Here is a 13,529-nt window from a genome sequence, read left to right on the forward strand (position 1 = left end):
ATTCCTGTGACACTAGTTATAGATTCCGATGCTTCACTTCAGGTTTACTGTATCAATTGGACCTTCTTATTGACGACGAAACTCAGAAATTGCATCGGGATTAAATACAAAAGGCACAATTCCAACTTATGTACAAGAACACTGACTCTTCCTACTGTCTATGTTTTAACCATTCCTGTGACACTAGTTATAGATTCCGATGCTTCACTTCAGGTTTACTGTATCCCTGCAACCTTCTTATTGACGACAAAACACAGAAATTGAATCGGAATTAACTACAAAAGGCACACTGCAGACTCAGATGCAAGATGACTGGCTCTTCTTACTCTCTATGTTACGAACATTTCCTGTGAGACCAGTTTTAGATTCCGATGCTTCACAATATGTTTACAGTATCCCTTGGACCTTCTTATTGACGACGAAACACAGAAATAGCATCAGAATGAAATACAAAAGACACAATGCCGACCTAAGTACATGAAGACTGACTCTTCTCACTGTCTATGTTTTGAACCATTCCTGTGACACTAGTTATAGATTCCGGTGCTTCACTTCAGGTTTACTGTATCCCTTGGTCCTTCTTATTGACGATGAAATACAGAAATTGCATCGGAATTAAATACAAAATGCACAATGCCGACTTAAGTACAAGAAGACTGACTCTTCCTACTGTCTATGTTTTTAACCATTCCTGTGACACTAGTTATAAATTCCGATGCATCACTTCAGGTTTACTGTATCATTAGGACCTTCTTATTGACGATGAAACACAGAAATTGCATCGGAATTAAATACAAAAGGCACAATGCCGACCTAAGTACAAGAAGGCTGACTCTTCTCACTGTCTATGTTTTGAACCATTCCTGTGACACTAGTTATAGATTCCGGTGCTTCACTTCAGGTTTACTGTATCCCTTGGACCTTCTTATTGACGATGAAACACAGAAATTGCATCGGAATTAAATACAAAGTGCACAATGCCGACTTAAGTACAAGAAGACTGACTCTTCCTACTGTCTATGTTTTAACCATTCCTGTGACACTAGTTATAGATTCCGATGCATCACTTCAGGTTTACTGTATCATTTGGACCTTCTTATTGACGATGAAACACAGAAATTGCATCGGAATTAAATACAAAGGGCACAATGCCGACTTAAGTACAAGAAGACTGACTCTTCTCGCTGTGTATATTTTGAACCATTCCTGTGACACTAGTTATAGATTCTGATGCTTCACTTCAGGTTTACTGTATCCCTGTGACATTCCTATTGACGACAAAATACAGAAATTGCATCGGAATTAAATAGAAAAAGCACAATGCCGACTTAAGTACAAGAAGACTGACTCTTCCTACTGTCTACGATTTGAATCATTCCTGTGACACTAGTTATAGATTCCGATGCTTCACTTCAGGGTTATTGTATCCCTCTGTCCTTCTTATTGACGATGAAACACAGTAATTGCATCGGACTTAAATACAAAAAGTCACAATGCCGACTTATGCACAAGAAGACTGACTCTTCTTACTGTCTATGTTTTGAACCTTTCCTGTGACACTAGATATAGATTCCGATGCTTCACTTCAGTTTCACTGTATCCCTTGGACCGTCTTATTGACGATGAAACACAGAAATTGCATCGGAATTAAATAGAAAAGGCACAATGCTGACTTAAAGTACAAGAAGACTGAGTCTTCCTAGTGTCTATGTTTTGAACCATTCCTGTGACACTAGTTATAGATTCCGATGCTTCACTTCAGGTTTACTGTATCCCGCTGACCTTTTTATTGACGATGAAACACAGTAATTGCATCGGAATTAAATACAAAAGTCACAATGCCGACTCATGTACAAGAGGACTGACTCTTCTTACTGTCTATGCTTTGAACCTTTCCTGTGACACTAGATATAGATTCCGATGCATCACTTCAGGTTCACTGTATCCCTTGGACCTTCTTATTGACGATGAAACACAGAAATTGCATCGGAATGAAATACAAAAGGCACAATGCCGACTTAAGTACGAGAAAACTGACTCTTCTTGCTGTGTATGTTTTGAACCATTCGTGTGACACTAGTTATAGATTCCGATGCTACACTTCAGGTTTACTGTATCCCTGTGACATTCTTATTGACGACAAAATACAGAAATTGCATCGGAATTAAATAGAAAAAGCACAATGCCGACTTAAATACAAGAAGACTGACTATTCCCACTGTCTACGCTTTGAACCATTCCTGTGACACTAGTTATAGATTCCGATGCTTCACTTCAGGTTTACTGTATCCCTCTGTCCTTCTTATAGACGATGAAACACAGAAATTGCATCGGATTTAAATACATAAGACACAATGCCGACTTAAGTAGAAGAAGACTGACTCTTCTTACTGTCTATGATTTGAAACTTTCCTGTGACACTAGTTATAGATTCCGATGCTTCACTTCAGGTTTACCGTATCCCTTCGACCTTATTATTGACGACGAAACACAGAAATTGCATCGGAATTAAATAGAAAAGGCGCAATGCCGACTTAAGTACAAGAAGACTGAGTCTTCCTAGTGTCTATGTTTTGAACAATTCCTTTGACACTAATTATAGATTCCGATGCTTCACTTCAGGTTTACTGTATCCCTCTGATCTTCTTATTGACGATGAAACACAGTAATTGCATCGGAATAAAATACAAAAGTCACAATGCCGACTCATGTACAAGAAGACTGACTCTTCTTACTTTCTATGTTTTGAACCACTCCTGTGACTATAGTTATAGATTCCGATGCTTCACTTCAGGTTTACTGTATCCTTCTGACCTTCTTATGGGCGATGAAACACAGAAATTACATCGGAATTGAATACAAAATGCACAATGCCGACTTAAGTACAAGAAGATTGACTCTTCCTACTGTCTTCGCTTTGAACCATTCCTGTGACACTTGATATAGATTCCGATGCTACACTTCAGGGTTATTGTATCCCTCTGTCCTTCTTATTGACGATGAAACACAGAAATTGCATCGGAATTAAATACAAAAAGTCACAATGCCGACTCATGCACAAGAAGACTGACTGTTCTTACTGTCTATGGTTTGACTCTTTCCTGTGACACTTGATATAGATTCCGATGCTTCACTTCAGGATATTGTATCCCTCTGTCCTTCTTATTGACGATGAAACACAGTAATTTCATCGGAATTAATTACAAAAAGTCACAATGCCGACTCATGCACAAGAAGACTGACTCTTCTTACTGTCTTTGTTTTGAACCTTTCCTGTGACACTAGATATAGATTCCGATGCTTCACTTCAGGTTCACTGTATCCCTTGGACCTTCTTATTGACTACGAAACACAGAAATTGCATCGGAATTAGCTACAAAAGGCACAATGCAGACTCAGATACAAGATGACTGGCTCTTCTTACACTCTATGTTTTGAACATTTCCTGTGAGACCAGTTTCAGATTCCGATGCTTCACTATATGTTTACAGTATCCCTTGGACCTTCTTATTGACGATGAAACACAGAAATAGCATCGGAGTGAAATACAAAAAGCACAATGCCGACTTAAGTACAAGAAGACTGACTCTTCTCACTGTCTATGATTTGAACCATTCCTGTGACACTAGTTATGGATTCCGGCGCTTCACTTCAGGTTTACTGTATCCCTTGGACCTTCTTATTGACGATGAAACACAGAAATTGCATCGGAATTAAATACAAAATGCACAATGCCGACTTAAGTACAAGAATACTGACTCTTCCTACTGTCTATGTTTTTAACCATTCCTGTGACACTAGTTATAGATTCCGATGCATCACTTCAGGTTTACTGTATCCCTTGGACCTTCTTATGGACGATGAAACACAGAAATTGCATCGGAATTAAATACAAAAGTCACAATGCCGACTCATGTACAAGAAGACTGACTCTTCTTACTTTCTATGTTTTGAACCATTCCTGTGACTATAGTTATAGATTCCGATGATTCACTTCAGGTTTACTGTATCCCTCTGACCTTCTTATTGACGATGAAACACAGAAATTGCATCGGAATTGAATACAAAAGGCACAATGCCGACTTAAGTACAAGAAGACTGACTCTTCTTACTGACTATGTTTTGAACCTTTTCTGTGACACTAGTTGTAGATTATGATGCTTCACTTCAGGTTTACTGTATCCCTTGGACCTTCTTATTGACGACGAAATACAGAAATGCATCGGAATTAAATAGAAAAGGCACAATGCCGACTTAAGTACAAGAAGACTGACTTTCCCTAGTGTCTAAAATTTGAACCATTCCTGTGACACTAGTTATGGATTCCGATGCTTCACTTTAGGTTTACTGTATCCCTCTGACATTCTTACTGACTATGAAACACAGAAATTGCATCGGAATTAAATAGAAAAGGCACAATGCTGACTTAAGTAAAGGAAGACTGACTCTTCTTACAGTCTATGTTTTGAACCATTCCTGTAATACTAGTTATAGATTCCCATGTTTCTCTTCTAGGTTTACTGTATCCCTCTGACCTTCTTTTTGACGATGAAACACAGTAATAGCATCGGAATTAAATACAAAAGGCACAATGCGGACTTAAGTACAAGAAGACTGACTCTTTTTATTGTCTATGTTTTGAACCATTCCTGTGACACAAGATATAGATTCCGATGTTTCACTTCTGGTTTTCTGTATCCCTTGGACCTTCTTATTGACGACGAAACACAGAAATTGCATCGGAATTAAATAGAAAAGGCACAATGCCAACTTAAGTACAAGAAGACTGATTCTTCAACTGTCTATGTTTTGAACCATTCCTGTAACACTAGTTATAGATTCCGATGCTTCACTTGAGGTTTACTGTATCCCTCTGACACTCTTATTGACGAAGAAACACAGAAATTGCATCGGAATTAAATACTAAAGGCACAATGCCGACTTAAGTACAAGAAGACTGACTCTAGCTTACTGTCTATGTTTTGAACCATTCCTGTGACACTAGTTATAGATTCCGATGCTTCACTTCAGGTTTACTGTATCCCTCCAACCTTGTTATTGACGACAAAACACAGAAATTGCATCGAAATTAACTACAAAAGGCACACTGCAGACTCAGATACAAGATGACTGGCTCTTCTTACTCCTTATGTTTTAAACATTTCCTTTGAGACCAGTTTTAGATTCCGATGCTTCACTATATGTTTACTGAATCCCTTGGACCTTCTTATTGACGACGAAATACAGAAATGCATCGGAATTAAATAGAAAAGGCACAATGCCGACTTAAGTACAAGAAGACTGACTCTCCCTAGTGTCTAAAATTTGAACCATTCCTGTGACACTTGTTATAGATTCCGATGCTTCAATTTAGGTTTACTGTATCCCTCTGACATTCTAACTGACGATGAAACACAGAAATTGCATCGGAATTAAATAGAAAAGGCACAATGCTGACTTAAGTACAAGAAGACTGATTCTTCCAACTGTCTATGTTTTGAACCATTCCTGTGACACTAGTTTAAGATTCCGATGCTTCATTGAGGTTTACTGTATCCCTGCAACCTTCTTATTGACGACAAAACACAGAAATTGAATCGGAATTAACTACTAAAAAGGCACACTGCAGACTCAGATGCAAGATGACTGGCTCTTCTTACTCTCTATGTTACGAACATTTCCTGTGAGACCAGTTTTAGATTCCGATGCTTCACAATATGTTTACTGTATCCCTTGGACCTTCTTATTGACGACGAAACACAGAAATAGCATCAGAATGAAATACAAAAGACACAATGCCGACCTAAGTACATGAAGACTGACTCTTCTCACTGTCTATGTTTTGAACCATTCCTGTGACACTAGTTATAGATTCCGGTGCTTCACTTCAGGTTTACTGTATCCCTTGGACCTTCTTATTGACGATGAAATACAGAAATTGCATCGGAATTAAATACAAAATGCACAATGCCGACTTAAGTACAAGAAGACTGACTCTTCCTACTGTCTATGTTTTTAACCATTCCTGTGACACTAGTTATAAATTCCGATGCGTCACTTCAGGTTTACTGTATCATTAGGACCTTCTTATTGACGATGAAACACAGAAATTGAATCGGAATTAAATACAAAAGGCACAATGCCGACCTAAGTACAAGAAGGCTGACTCTTCTCACTGTCTATGTTTTGAACCATTCCTGTGACACTAGTTATAGATTCCGGTGCTTCACTTCAGGTTTACTGTATCCCTTGGATCATCTTATTGACGATGAAACACAGAAATTGCATCGGAATTAAATACAAAGTGCACAATGCCGACTTAAGTACAAGAAGACTGACTCTTCCTACTGTCTATGTTTTAACCATTCCTGTGACACTAGTTATAGATTCCGATGCATCACTTCAGGTTTACTGTATCATTTGGACCTTCTTATTGACGATGAAACACAGAAATTGCATCGGAATTTAATACAAAAGGCACAATGCCGACTTAAGTACAAGAAGACTGACTCTTCTCGCTGTGTATATTTTGAACCATTCCTGTGACACTAGTTATAGATTCTGATGCTTCACTTCAGGTTTACTGTATCCCTGTGACATTCCTATTGACGACAAAATACAGAAATTGCATCGGAATTAAATAGAAAAAGCACAATGCCGACTTAAGTACAAGAAGACTGACTCTTCCTACTGTCTACGCTTTGAACCATTCCTGTGACACTAGTTATAGATTCCGATGCTTCACTTCAGGGTTATTGTATCCCTCTGTCCTTCTTATTGACGATGAAACACAGTAATTGCATCGGAATTAAATACAAAAAGTCACAAGGCCGACTTATGCACAAGAAGACTGACTCTTCTTACTGTCTATGTTTTGAACCTTTCCTGTGACACTAGATATAGATTCCGATGCTTCACTTCAGGTTCACTGTATCCCTTGGACCGTCTTATTGACGATGAAACACAGAAATTGCATCGGAATTAAATAGAAAAGGCACAATGCTGACTTAAAGTACAAGAAGACTGAGTCTTCCTAGTGTCTATGTTTTGAACCATTCCTGTGACACTAGTTATAGATTCCGATGCTTCACTTCAGGTTTACTGTATCCCGCTGACCTTCTTATTGACGATGAAACACAGTAATTGCATCGGAATTAAATACAGAAGTCACAATGCCGACTCATGTACAAGAGGACTGACTCTTCTTACTGTCTATGCTTTGAACCTTTCCTGTGACACTAGATATAGATTCCGATGCTTCACTTCAGGGTTATTGTATCCCTCTGTCCTTCTTATTGACGATGAAACGCAGTAATTGCATCGGAATTAAATACAAAAAGACACAATGCCGACTCATGCACAAGAAGACTGTCTGTTCTTACTGTCTATGGTTTGAATCTTTCCTGTGACACTTGATATAGATTCCGATGCTTCACTTCAGGGTTATTGTATCCCTCTGTCCTTCTTATTGACGATGAAACACAGTAATTTCATCGGAATTAATTACAAAAAGTCACAATGCCGACTCATGCACAAGAAGACTGACTCTTCTTACTGTCTATGTTTTGAACCTTTCCTGTGACACTAGATATAGATTCCGATGCTTCAATTCAGGTTCACTGTATCCCTTGGACCTTCTTATTGACTACGAAACACAGAAATTGCATCGGAATTAGCTACAAAAGGCACAATGCAGACTCAGATACAAGATGACTGGCTCTTCTTACACTCTATGTTTTGAACATTTCCTGTGAGACCAGTTTCAGATTCAGATGCTTCACTATATGTTTACAGTATCCCTTGGACCTTCTTATTGACGATGAAACACAGAAATAGCATCGGAATGAAATACAAAAAGCACAATGCCGACTTAAGTACAAGAAGACTGACTCTTCTCACTGTCTATGTTTTGAACCACTCCTGTGACACTAGTTATAGATTCCGGCGCTTCACTTCAGGTTTACTGTATCCCTTGGACCTTCTTATTGACGATGAAACACAGAAATTGCATCGGAATTAAATACAAAATGCACAATTCCGACTTAAGTACAAGAATACTGACTCTTCCTACTGTCTATGTTTTTAACCATTCCTGTGACACTAGTTATAGATTCCGATGCATCACTTCAGGTTTACTGTATCCCTTGGACCTTCTTATGGACGATGAAACACCGAAATTGCATCGGAATTAAATACAAAAGTCACAATGCCGACTCATGTACAAGAAGACTGACTCTTCTTACTTTCTATGTTTTGAACCATTCCTGTGACTATAGTTATAGATTCCGATGATTCACTTCAGGTTTACTGTATCCCTCTGACCTTCTTATTGACGATGAAACACAGAAATTGCATCGGAATTGAATACAAAAGGCACAATGCCGACTTAAGTACAAGAAGACTGACTCTTCTTACTGACTATGTTTTGAACCTTTTCTGTGACACTAGGTGTAGATTATGATGCTTCACTTCAGGTTTACTGTATCCCTTGGACCTTCTTATTGACGACGAAATACAGAAATGCATCGGAATTAAATAGAAAAGGCACAATGCTGACTTAAGTAAAGGAAGACTGACTCTTCTTACAGTCTATGTTTTGAACCATTCCTGTAATACTAGTTATAGATTCCCATGTTTCTCTTCTAGGTTTACTGTATCCCTCTGACCTTCTTTTTGACGATGAAACACAGTAATAGCATCGGAATTAAATACAAAAGGCACAATGCGGACTTAAGTACAAGAAGACTGACTCTTTTTATTGTCTATGTTTTGAACCATTCCTGTGACACAAGATATAGATTCCGATGCTTCACTTCTGGTTATCTGTATCCCTTGGACCTTCTTATTGACGACGAAACACAGAAATTGCATCGGAATTAAATAGAAAAGGCACAATGCCAACTTAAGTACAAGAAGACTGATTCTTCAACTGTCTATGTTTTGAACCATTCCTGTAACACTAGTTATAGATTCCGATGCTTCACTTGAGGTTTACTGTATCCCTCTGACACTCTTATTGACGAAGAAACACAGAAATTGCATCGGAATTAAATACTAAAGGCACAATGCCGACTTAAGTACAAGAAGACTGACTCTAGCTTACTGTCTATGTTTTGAACCATTCCTGTGACACTAGTTATAGATTCCGATGCTTCACTTCAGGTTTACTGTATCCCTCCAACCTTGTTATTGACGACAAAACACAGAAATTGCATCGAAATTAACTACAAAAGGCACACTGCAGACTCAGATACAAGATGACTGGCTCTTCTTACTCCTTATGTTTTAAACATTTCCTTTGAGACCAGTTTTAGATTCCGATGCTTCACTATATGTTTACTGAATCCCTTGGACCTTCTTATTGACGACGAAACACAGAAATTGCATCGGAATTAAATAGAAAAGGCACAATGCCGACTTAAGTACAAGAAGACTGACTCTCCCTAGTGTCTGAAATTTGAACCATTCCTGTGACACTAGTTATAGATTCCGATGCTTCAATTTAGGTTTACTGTATCCCTCTGACATTCTAATTGACGATGAAACACAGAAATTGCATCGGAATTAAATAGAAAAGGCACAATGCTGACTTAAGTAAAGGAAAACTGACTCTTCTTACAGTCTATGATTTGAACCATTCCTGTAATACTAGTTATAGATTCCCATGTTTCACTTCAGGTTTACTGTATCCCTCAGACCGTCTTTTTGACGATGAAACACAGTAATAGCATCGGAATTAAATACAAAAGGCACAATGCGGACTTAAGTACAAGAAGACTGACTCTTTTTATTATCTATGTTTTGAACCATTCCTGTGACACAAGATATAGATTCCGATGTTTCACTTCAGGTTTTCTGTATCCCTTGGACCTTCTTATTGACGACGAAACACAGAAATTGCATCGGAATTTAAATGAAAAGGCACAATGCCGACTTAAGTACAAGAAGACTGATTCTTCCAACTGTCTACGTTTTGAACCATTCCTGTGACACTAGTTATAGATTCCGATGCTTCACTTCAGGTTTACTGTATCCATTGGACCTTCTTATTGACGACGAAACTCAGAAATTGCATCGGGATTAAATGCAAAAGGCACAATTCCAACTTATGTACAAGAACACTGACTCTTCCTACTGTCTATGTTTTAACCATTCCTGTGACACTAGTTATAGATTCCGATGCTTCACTTCAGGTTTACTGTATCCCTGCACCCTTCTTATTGACGGAAAAACACAGAAATTGAATCGGAATTAACTACAAAAGGCACACTGGAGACTCAGAATCAAGATGACTGGCTCTTCTTACTCTCTATGTTACGAACATTTCCTGTGAGACCAGTTTTAGATTCCGATGCTCCACAATATGTTTACTGTATCCCTTGGACCTTCTTATTGACGACGAAACACAGAAATAGCATCAGAATGAAATACAAAAGACACAATGCCGACCTAAGTACATGAAGACTGACTCTTCTCACTGTCTATGTTTTGAACCATTCCTGTGACACTAGTTATAGATTCCGGTGCTTCACTTCAGGTTTACTGTATCCCGTGGACCTTCTTATTGACGATGAAATACAGAAATTGCATCGGAATTAAATACAAAATGCACAATGCCGACTTAAGTACAAGAAGACTGACTCTTCCTACTGTCTATGTTTTTAACCATTCCTGCGACACTAGTTATAAATTCCGATGCATCACTTCAGGTTTACTGTATCATTAGGACCTTCTTATTGACGATGAAACACAGAAATTGCATCGGAATTAAATACAAAAGGCACAATGCCGACCTAAGTGCAAGAAGGCTGACTCTTCTCACTGTCTATGTTTTGAACCATTCCTGTGACACTAGTTATAGATTCCGGTGCTTCACTTCAGGTTTACTGTATCCCTTGGACCTTCTTATTGACGATGAAACACAGAAATTGCATCGGAATTAAATACAAAGTGCACAATGCCGACTTAAGTACAAGAAGACTGACTCTTCCTACTGTCTATGTTTTAACCATTCCTGTGACACTAGTTATAGATTCCGATGCATCACTTCAGGTTTACTGTATCATTTGGACCTTCTTATTGACGATGAAACACAGAAATTGCATCGGAATTAAATACAAAAGGCACAATGCCGACTTAAGTACAAGAAGACTGACTCTTCTCGCTGTGTATATTTTGAACCATTCCTGTGACACTAGTTATAGATTCCGATGCTTCACTTCAGGTTTACTGTATCCCTGTGACATTCCTATTGACGACAAAATACAGAAATTGCATCGGAATTAAATAGAAAAAGCACAATGCCGACTTAAGTACAAGAAGACTGACTCTTCCTACTGTCTACGCTTTGAACCATTCCTGTGACACTAGCTATAGATTCCGATGCTTCACTTCAGGGTTATTGTATCCCTCTGTCCTTCTTATTGACGATGAAACACAGTAATTGCATCGGAATTAAATACAAAATGTCACAATGCCGACTTATGCACAAGAAGACTGACTCTTCTTACTGTCTATGTTTTGAACCTTTCCTGTGACACTAGATATAGATTCCGATGCTTCACTTCAGGTTCACTGTATCCCTTGGACCGTCTTATTGACGATGAAACACAGAAATTGCATCGGAATTAAATAAAAAAGGCACAATGCTGACTTAAAGTACAAGAAGACTGTGTCTTCCTAGTGTCTATGTTTTGAACCATTCCTGTGACACTAGTTATAGATTCCGATGCTTCACTTCAGGTTTACTGTATCCCGCTGACCTTCTTATTGACGATGAAACACAGTAATTGCATCGGAATTAAATACAAAAGTCACAATGCCGACTCATGTACAAGAGGACTGACTCTTCTTACTGTCTATGCTTTGAATATTTCCTGTGACACTAGATATAGATTCAGATGCATCACTTCAGGTTCACTGTATCCCTTGGACCTTCTTATTGACGATGAAACACAGAAATTGCATCGGAATGAAATACAAAAGGCACAATGCCGACTTAAGTAGAAGAAGACTGACACTTCTAACTGTCTATGTTTTGAACCACTCCTGTGACACTAGTTATAGATTCCGGTGCTTCACTACGGGTTTACTGTATCCCTTGGACCTTCTTATTGACGATGAAACACAGAAATTGCATCGGAATTAAATACAAAAGGCACAATGACGACTTAAGTACAAGAAGACTGACTCTTCTTGCTGTGTATGTTTTGAACCATTCGTGTGACACTAGTTATAGATTCCGATGCTACACTTCAGGTTTACTGTATCCCTGTGACATTCTTATTGACGACAAAATACAGAAATTGCATCGGAATTAAATAGAAAAAGCACAATGCCGACTTAAGTACAAGAAGACTGACTATTCCCACTGTCTACGCTTTGAACCATTCCTGTGACACTAGTTATAGATTCCGATGCTTCACTTCAGGTTTACTGTATCCCTCTGTCCTTCTTATAGACGATGAAACACAGAAATTGCATCGGATTTAAATACATAAGACACAATGCCGACTTAAGTAGAAGAAGACTGACTCTTCTTACTGTCTATGATTTGAAACTTTCCTGTGACACTAGTTATAGATTCCGATGCTTCACTTCAGGTTTACCGTATCCCTTCGACCTTATTATTGACGACGAAACACAGAAATTGCATCGGAATTAAATAGAAAAGGCGCAATGCCGACTTAAGTACAAGAAGACTGAGTCTTCCTAGTGTCTATGTTTTGAACAATTCCTATGACACTAGTTATAGATTCCGATGCTGCACTTCAGGTTTACTGCATCCGTCTGATCTTCTTATTGACGATGAAACACAGTAATTGCATCGGAATTAAATACAAAAGTCACAATACCGACTCATGTACAAGAAGACTGACTCTTCTTACTTTCTATGTTTTGAACCACTCCTGTGACTATAGTTATAGATTCCGATGCTTCACTTCAGGTTTACTGTATCCTTCTGACCTTCTTATTGGCGATGAAACACAGAAATTACATCGGAATTGAATACAAAAGGCACAATGCCGACTTAAGTACAAGAAGACTGACTCTTCTTACTGACTATGTTTTGAACCTTTTCCGTGACACTAGTTATAGATTTCGATGCTTCACTTCAGGTTTACTGTATCCCTTGGACCTTCTTATTGACGACGAAATACAGAAATGCATCGGAATTAAATAGAAAAGGCACAATGCCGACTTAAGTACAAGAAGACTGACTCTCCCTAGTGTCTAAAATTTGAACCATTCCTGTGACATCAGTTATAGATTCCGATGCTTCACTTTAGGTTTACTGTATCCCTCTGACATTCTAATTGACGACGAAACACAGAAATTGCATCGGAATTAAATACTAAAGGCACAATACCTACTTAAGTACAAGAAGACTGACTGTAGCTTACTGTCTATGTTTTGAACCATTCCTGTGACACTAGTTATAGATTCCGATGCTTCACTTCAGGTTTACTGTATCCATTGGACCTTCTTATTGACTACGAAACACAGAAATTGCATCGGAATTAGCTACA

The sequence above is a fragment of the Schistocerca americana genome, chromosome 3 (assembly GCF_021461395.2).
Source record: "Schistocerca americana isolate TAMUIC-IGC-003095 chromosome 3, iqSchAmer2.1, whole genome shotgun sequence".
Classification (NCBI taxonomy): domain Eukaryota; kingdom Metazoa; phylum Arthropoda; class Insecta; order Orthoptera; family Acrididae; genus Schistocerca; species Schistocerca americana.